Raw genomic sequence first — 8,543 nt, 5'->3', positions numbered from 1 at the left:
ATTTAATTAAATGTATAAAATGATTTTTATACATCAAAGTGAAAGGCTGTAAGCCCTCTCTGTTTATTCTGATAATCAAGTAAACAAGATTTATTGGTTTTGGATTGCTTAACTGTGAAATTTTAAAATATCATATATATTTCTATATCCCACTTGATCATAACATTTTGTTTGTTTTTAATGACTCATAACATAGCATTTATATTCATTTTGTTCTATAATTCTATTTTAATATCTTCATTGACTTGTAAAATCAGGATTACTCTGACCCAATGGTAATGTATGCTGGGATATGTTTAATTACTGACTAATAAAAAGGGTAATAAAATGCCTTGGTCTGACATGGTTGGCAATTACCTTGATATACACATCACCATGACTGAGTTCAGCCCACCAGTGGATTGAGGTGTTCCCATCTCAGTCTGTGAACCTGGTTCTGGCACACCCCTGTTCTGACCTAAAAAACAAGTAGGGAATTTTTCTTTTGTGCTTCTTACTGTGAAAAAAAAAGGTGTAATATTAGTATTATTACTTACTCTTTAAATTTGTTACATTCACAGAAGTTTAATTAATGAGTTTGAATTTTAGTCCAGTCAGTCTTAAAATTGCATATAGTTAGTTGTAAATCTATATGGTTACATGAATAATAAAATACACTATATTTTTATAATTATATCATAAATATGTAATTATACTCTATAATTATATATTATAATAATTATACATATATTATTGTATTAATGTATCATCTATTAAATTATTTTCATATTATATACACATAATTTCTTGATATGGAAAATTATTCCTCTTTTATAGAGAGGATGGCCTCAATCACAGTGTCTTTCAAGAGATACTCTTATTTAATATGTAAGTGCCATATTCCAGGAAAAATAAACTTAAATGAAGAAAAGGGAAAGAAAATGCCATCCAGGACCCTACTGCCTCACACATTTGAGTTGGCTAATTATCAGTGGTTATTATCAAAGGCTGTTCAAAAGCCTATAAAAGAGAGTTTTATGCTGATAGTAGTTCACTTTACCTTGTGCTAGGATATTAATTTAATAAGTCAGGGGACTAGAGTGTAGCTCAGTGGGAGAACACTGGCCTAACATACACAAGACCTACGGTTTGATCCACAATACCACAAAAGAGAAAAAGAGAGACCTACTTCCTCCTTAGCTCAAACATTAACTGAATCTCAATGGGAAAATAAAGCTCAGAGGCAGAAACTAACGAGAAACATTGCTTCACGGTAATGAAGCACTGATGTATCTGTTTGGGGGCTTCATTAAGTTTTAGTTTGGGAAGGTTTTATGTAACTTATCTGAAGAACTTGTAATTGTGGTTGAAATTTATAGTTGCCAAAGTCACTCAACAAAGGGGAAACTTCGACGTTTTACTTAATTTCTTTTCAATAAATGTTCCATTCAAATTTTAGGTGACAAAGAAATAAAAGACAGTCGAGGCTGCATTCGAATACTTCAGGAGCCTCCTGGGGAGGAGGAACACAATTAAACCAACAGCAGCTCTCGCAGGGACAAGGACTGTTGAAGACATTTCTAGCCAGCTAAAGAGGCCCCAGTGGGCATCTTTTTTGAGAACTCCCCAAAGCAGCCTAGTGGGTGGAAAGTACCTCAGCACCAAGTGAACACATGAAGTACCAGTCCTCCCAGGAAAGAGAAATTGGAGTCTGAGAGGGGAAGGTGTTTTACCAAAAATGAAAATAAGTGGATCAGTCCACTTATTGTGTGGGAACAACCTTAAGGACAGGTTGTATCACCTTCATTACATACATAAAGATTATAGAAAGGGGGGTTGAAGTACTTTCTAGAAGCAGCAGAGGTTGCATATCTTTCTGGGATCAGTGCAAACTAAAAATGCAGTACTCCTGTTTAAATTTTATTAAAACCTCAGAATGGCAACAGCAGCACACTAATCCAAGCCCCAGGCCCTTATGACTAACCAGCTTGCAAGCCCATGAAGTCAACCCTGGCCAGAGGGCAGGATCAGGTTTTGACTTTTCTAGTACCTTGTAGTTTTATACGGAGGCAAAAGGAAATTTGGTGATATCCCAAAGTCACCGTACTGTTATGGAGTGGAGAAGTGGGGAGTTCAAACCAAGATGGTCTGAGTTCCAAGTCCATGCTCTTACTTTCACTACTACTGAAAATTCCATGCTGGCTCAAGAGCACTTTCAGCTGCCCACCCATAGTGACCCCTGGGCCACATCAGCATTGATGAAGAGGACAAGAAGAATCTCCTTATCAGTGGTCAAGTTGTGGTATAGTCCCAAAATGCCAATATTAACAGGAAGAGAGCCCCAAATTCAGACCTGTTTTGCCAAACAGTTAGCCAACTATGAACATAAGGGAAAAGTTCTTTTTTTTAATATTTATTGTTTTAGTTGTAGTTGGACACAATACCTTTATTTATTTATATGTGGTGATGAGGAACGAACCCAGGGCCTCACACAAAAGTTCTTGAAGGAAATAAAAAGCTTCACTGAGCCCATGAATGAAAAGAAATCAAAACAGCATTATTGCTGATATGGAGAGAGTTTTTGTGATCTGGAGAGAAGGTCAAACCAGCCACAATGTTTCTTTAAGCCAAAGCCTAATTCAGAGCAAGAGTGAAGACTCTCTCTTCAGCTTGATGATGGCTGAGAGAGGTGAGAAAGGCATGAGGGAATTCTGAAGATCGCAGAGTGTGGTGAATGAGGTTTATGGGGAGAAGACTTCTTCATAACACAAAAAGTCAAACTGAAGCAATCAGTTCTAACATAGAAGCTGCAGCTTATCATCCAAAAGATCTAGCTCAGTTAATTTATGGAGGTGCACACATTAAACAAAAATTTTCAATGTAGTGGAAAGAGTCTCATTAGAAGAAGATGTCACCATAGCTAGAGAGGACAAGTTCATGACTACTTTCAAAAATTTGAAGGATAAGCTAACTCTGTTGTAAGGCACTAGTGCAGCCAGTGACTTGAAGTTAAAGCTAATGCTCATTTATAACTCTAAATGTCCTAGGGTCCCTCGGAGTTACACAAAATCTACTCTGCCTGTATTCCATGGACAGAACAATAAAAAAATATCAGTTTGCAACATAGTTGACCAAATATTTAAGTTCAATGTTGATACCTACTGCTCATAAAAGAAGAAAGAAAGGACCCTTTTTTTACACAAAATATTACCAGTCAATAACAAAGTAACTGGTGACCCAAAATCTCTAATGAAGATTAAGCTGTAATGAGATTAGTATATTTTTCATACCTGCTTGCCCAACAACTATTGTGAAGTCCATGGATCAAGGAATAATTTGAGCTTTCAAGTCTACATGATTTGAGAAATATGTTTTAAAAGTTGTGTGTGGCATAGATCAGTGATTTCACCATTGGATGTGAGCAAAGTCAATTGAAAATCTTCTGGAAAGGATTCACCATTCTGGGCAGCACCAAGAACATCCATGATTTGTGGGAGGACATCCAAATGTTAATATTAACAAAGAATTGGAAGACACTGATCTCAACTCTCATGGATAACTTTGAGGGGTTCAAGACTTCAGTGGAGGAAGTAATTGTAGGTATAGTAGAAATAGCAAGAGAACTAGAATTAGAAGTGGAACCTGAAAATGTGCATGTGTTCTTGCAACTGCATGATAACATTTTAAAGGATGAAGAATTTTTTCTTATCATTGAGCAAAGAAATTGGTTTCTTGTAATGGAAGACAAAGATTCTCTGAAAATCATTAGAATGACAACAAAGAATTTAGGATGTTGCATAAATTTAATTGATAAAGCAACAGCAGGGGTTAAGAGAACTGACTCCAATTTTGAAAGAAACTTTACATAAAAGGCTATTAAGCAGCAGTGCATGCTATAGAGGAAGTTTTTGTGAATGCAAGAGTCAAAGGATACAGAGAGTCAAATAATGCAGCACACTTACGTCATTATCTTATTTTAACAAATTGCCCACAGCCACTCTACCTTTCAACAACCACCACCCTAATCAGTTTGCTGCTATCAATATCAATGCAAGATCCTCCACCAGCAAAAAATATGTCATTGAAGACTGATGATCATTAACATTTTTAGCCATACAGTATTTTTAGGTGAGGTATATACATTGTGTGTGTATGTATATCTGTGTATGTTTATTTTAGACATAATGCTATTGCATACTTACCAGACGGCAGTGTAGTGTAAACACAACATTTATGTACATCAGTAAACCAAAAAGTTTGTGTAACTCACTGTATTTTCCTTATCATGGCGTCTCAAGCCCAACTCAAGCCTAACGTCTCTAAGGTATGTTGTAGTTAATAATCATACAAATCTTTTAAAATTCTTTTTTAAGTACATCACTTTTAATTCTTTTTTTATCTTCATGCCCATTTACCTTTAATTCTTATGAAGATCAAGTTACAGAAGGAAAAAAATAATTAATTAAACTGTAAGAGATTCTTTTTTATGCTTTTGAATGAATACATGAATGTTGCTGCAAGAGATTCAATCTAGATTTTCTGATTTTAAGTAAGTCCAATGCTTTTTAAATTATATCTTATGACCTTCATTAAAAAGAAGCAAATTAAATAGCACACTGAAAATTTTCTTGCAAAATAAATTGACATATATATAAACAACCAACTAGCTCCATGATCAGTAAGAGCTAGGAATCTCACATGCCAAGGAAATTTGTATCAACATAATTGATATTAGTAGATCATCACACAGCACTGTGGAAACACGGTTGGAAGGCCATATTCCGTTCTTGGAGTCTCATTTCATATTCAGCTGTAGACGATGAGAATATCTTAAATAAGAGCCATCAGCATGAGAGAGTATCTGGGCAGGGCTTCATTTGAAAAAGAGCTAAAGTTTGGGATACTTAAGACAGAGAAGTGAAGATTTAGGAAAGATAATGGATGGCAATATTGTCTTGAATATTTGAAGAACCACCTCTTAAAAGTGTCTTTGCATCTGAGTGCATTGAGCTAAAAAGAAGAAGTAGAATTTTTAGAAGAGGATATCTGATTTTCACTTGACTTAAGATATTGATTTCTAATCATTTTGTCTTCAGGATTTTTGAAGAACTAACATAACATAGTTCACTGGACAAGTACATTATACAGAGAATTTCAGACCTGAAGAGTCCCTGCCCAGCACTCAGCTGGGTTTAACCTGAGAAGAGATCACAGATGTTCCCTTCTTAGTACAGGGATGGCACATAATACTTTAAGCACTGGGTGAGGCTATCTACCAACATTGGTGGTGATGGCAATGTGGACGATAGTAAATTGCTCCCAACATAGTGTTTCCATATGTGAGAGATGGAAACAGTACATTCATTCGGTTGCTTTCTATCTTGTGAGAAATTCAAATAAATATAATAAAATTCACCATTTGAAAGTACTCAAGAAATGGAATGAAAATCAGAGGCAGAGTAAAGTGTTTTCTGTAAAGAAGCTGTATATTTAAGGGAGAGCCTGCTTTGGAGCTAAAAATGTAAATCTTGGCTTGCAGAATTCTTCTGGCAGAAGATAGAATAGAGAATGGTTCCTGCACTGCTCTGTTGAAAGCTGCATGATATTCAGTGGGCTGCTCTTCTCACCTTTCTAAACAGGCCAAATGGAGCTGAGAATTTTGTAACATAGTTTTATAAGTTTTTGCAAATGCTCTGTATCCATGAGGTTTGGATATTTCTAACTTTCTCTGTGACTTTATAAACATCAAATGTTAGGTCCCCTTGATTTGGAGTCCAGCAATACCATCTGAATGTGTGTGCCCTGTATATATCCTTCCCTGAAATAATAAAATATCAGTAATTCCTACAGCAGTAGGGTGTTATGAAGACTGAGATAACCCATACATATTTAAAAATTAGCAAAAGCATATAGCTAATATAAAATGTTGAAAAGATATTATCTATTTTTTATTATTTTTATGTTATAGTTTTAAACGCCCATGCCAGCTCTGAAAATAAACTAGAGTGTCTCTGTGCACAGCCATACCTTACTATTGTAAAAGCTGCATGCACTAAACTTAAGTTTAACATCATTTTAAATGGAGAAAAATTGAAAGCATTCCCTCTAAAAACTGGAACAAGACAGGGATGCCCTCTTTCACTATTTCTATTGAGCACAGTCCTTAAAACCCTAGCCAAAGATATTAGATGAAAGAAAGAAATTAAAGGGATATAAATAGGAAAATAAGAACTCAAACTATCCTTACTTGCCAATAGCATGTTTCTATATTTACTTAGAAGACCCCCCCCAAAAAAACTACACCAGAAAACTTCTAGAACTCATAAATGAATTCAGCAAAGTAGCAAGATATAAAATCAATACCTATAAATCCATTGTATTCCTATACACCATTAATCAGCTCAAAGAGAAATTGGGAAAAATATTTCATTCACAATAAGCTAAAAAAAACCCTTGGGAATCAATCTAACAAGAGGTGAAAGACCTTTATGGTGAAAACTATAAAACACTATAGAAAGAAATTGAATAAGACCTCAGAAAATGGAAAGATCTCCCATGTTATTGGATAAGCAGAATTAATACAGTTGAAATGGCCATACTACGAAAAGAGCTACACAAATTTAATGCAATTCCTATTAAAGTTCCAATGATGTTTTTCCTAAAAAATTGGAAATGCAGTCATGAAATTCATTTGGAAACATAAGAGACCCAGAATAGCCAAAGCAAATGTAGCAAGAAAATTGATGCAGAAGGCATGAAAAATGGCATGGTATTGGCACGCACGCGCACACACACACACACACACACACACACACACACACACAATAAAATAAACATGAAGACCAATGGAATAGAAGACACAAAGACAAACCCATATAAATATAGTCATCTCAGTCTAGACCTGGCACCATAAACATACATTGGAGAAAAAATAGTCTCTTCAACAACTGGTGCTAGGAAAAATGGAAATCCATATGTAGTAGTATGTAATTGAACCCCTATCTCCCACTCCACACAAAACTCAACTCAAAGTGGATCAAGGACTTAGGCGTTTGATCAGGAACCCTGCACCTACTAAAACAAAAATTAGGCCCAACTCTTCATAATGTTGGTTACAAACCCAATTCTTCAATAAGACTTCTAAAGCATAAGAAGTAAAATCAAGAATAAATAAATAAGATTGTATCAAAAGCTTTTTCACAGTAAAAAAAAATCAAGAATGTGAACAAAGAGCCTACAGAATGAGAAAAAAATTTTATCACCTGCACCTTAGATAGAGCATTAATCTCCAGGATATCAAAAGAACTCAAAAAACTTAATAATAATAACAACAACAACAACAACCCAATCAATAATTGGGCAAATCAACTGAACAGGCACTTCACAGAAGAAGAAATCAAATGACCAAAAATATATGAAAAAATGTTCAACATCTCTAATAATTAGAGAAATGTAAATGAAAATTGCACTGAGATTTCAGTCAGAATCACAATTATCAGGAATACAAATGACAATAAATGGAGGCGGTTCCCGTCGGCCTCCAGCGGGACTGAGCGTAAAGAGGCCGGAAGGCGGGCGCCCGGCGGGAGCATATTTAATGAAAAGTTTCATAGACTGAAAACTAAACATGAGGGTAGCAGGTGCTGCAAAGTTGATAGTAGCCGTGGCAGTGTTTTTACTGACATTTTATGTTATATCTCAAGTATTTGAAATAAAAATGGATACAAGTTTAGGAAATCTCTTTGCAAGGTCAGCATTGGACACAGCTGCACGTTCTACGAAGCCTTCCAGATATAAATGTGGTATCTCAAAAGCTTGCCCTGAGAAACATTTTGCTTTTAAAATGGCAAGTGGAGCAGCCAATGTGGTGGGACCCAAAATCTGCCTGGAAGACAATGTTTTGATGAGTGGTGTGAACAATAATGTTGGAAGAGGGATCAATGTTGCCTTGGCAAATGGAAAAACAGGAGAAGTGTTAGACACTAAGTATTTTGACATGTGGGAAGGAGATGTGGCACCATTTATTGAGTTTCTGAAGGCCATACAAGATGGAACAATAGTCTTGATGGGAACATATGACGATTGAGCAACTAAACTCAATGATGAGGCACGGCGGCTTATTTCTGAGTTGGGAAGCACGTCTATTAATACTCTTGGTTTTAGAGACAACTGGGTCTTCTGTGGTGGGAAGGGCATTAAGACAAAAAGTCCTTTCGAACAGCACATAAAGAACAATAAGGATACAAATAAATACGAAGGATGGCCTGAAGTTGTAGAAATGGAAGGATGCATCCCCCAGAAACAAGACTGAAGAAAATATGGAAAAACAGAAGGAAGCGCACTTTCAATATTAATGGGAGACTCATAAAGAAGAAACTACGTGTAAATATTTTAAGAGCATGCATCCATCTTGGTGTGTGCATGAGCATTATCTCTTTTGATATCAGGATTATAAATAGCTATCTTTGTAAATAGTCCTAATGGGCAAATCACTGTACCATTTTTAAGCACATTTCCTTAAAAGTACAAATGTTTAGACTGCTATGGTAACGACATACATCAAT

At 35.7% G+C, this 8,543-nt stretch overlaps 1 pseudogene across 1 annotated transcript; it reads left to right on the top strand.

Moving 5' to 3' along the window:
- Nucleotides 1-7,606: 7,606 nt before the first annotated feature.
- Nucleotides 7,607-8,290, top strand: LOC308657961 (protein FAM3C-like; annotated as a pseudogene). The gene has a single exon. The product of its transcript is annotated as a protein FAM3C-like (transcript).
- Nucleotides 8,291-8,543: the final 253 nt, after the last annotated feature.

Source organism: Spermophilus citellus (assembly GCF_964194105.1).
Source record: "Spermophilus citellus genome assembly, chromosome: 10".
Lineage (NCBI taxonomy): Eukaryota > Metazoa > Chordata > Mammalia > Rodentia > Sciuridae > Spermophilus > Spermophilus citellus.
The sequence above is the reverse complement of the archived record's forward strand: the minus strand, read 5'-3'. Positions and strand labels throughout refer to the sequence as shown.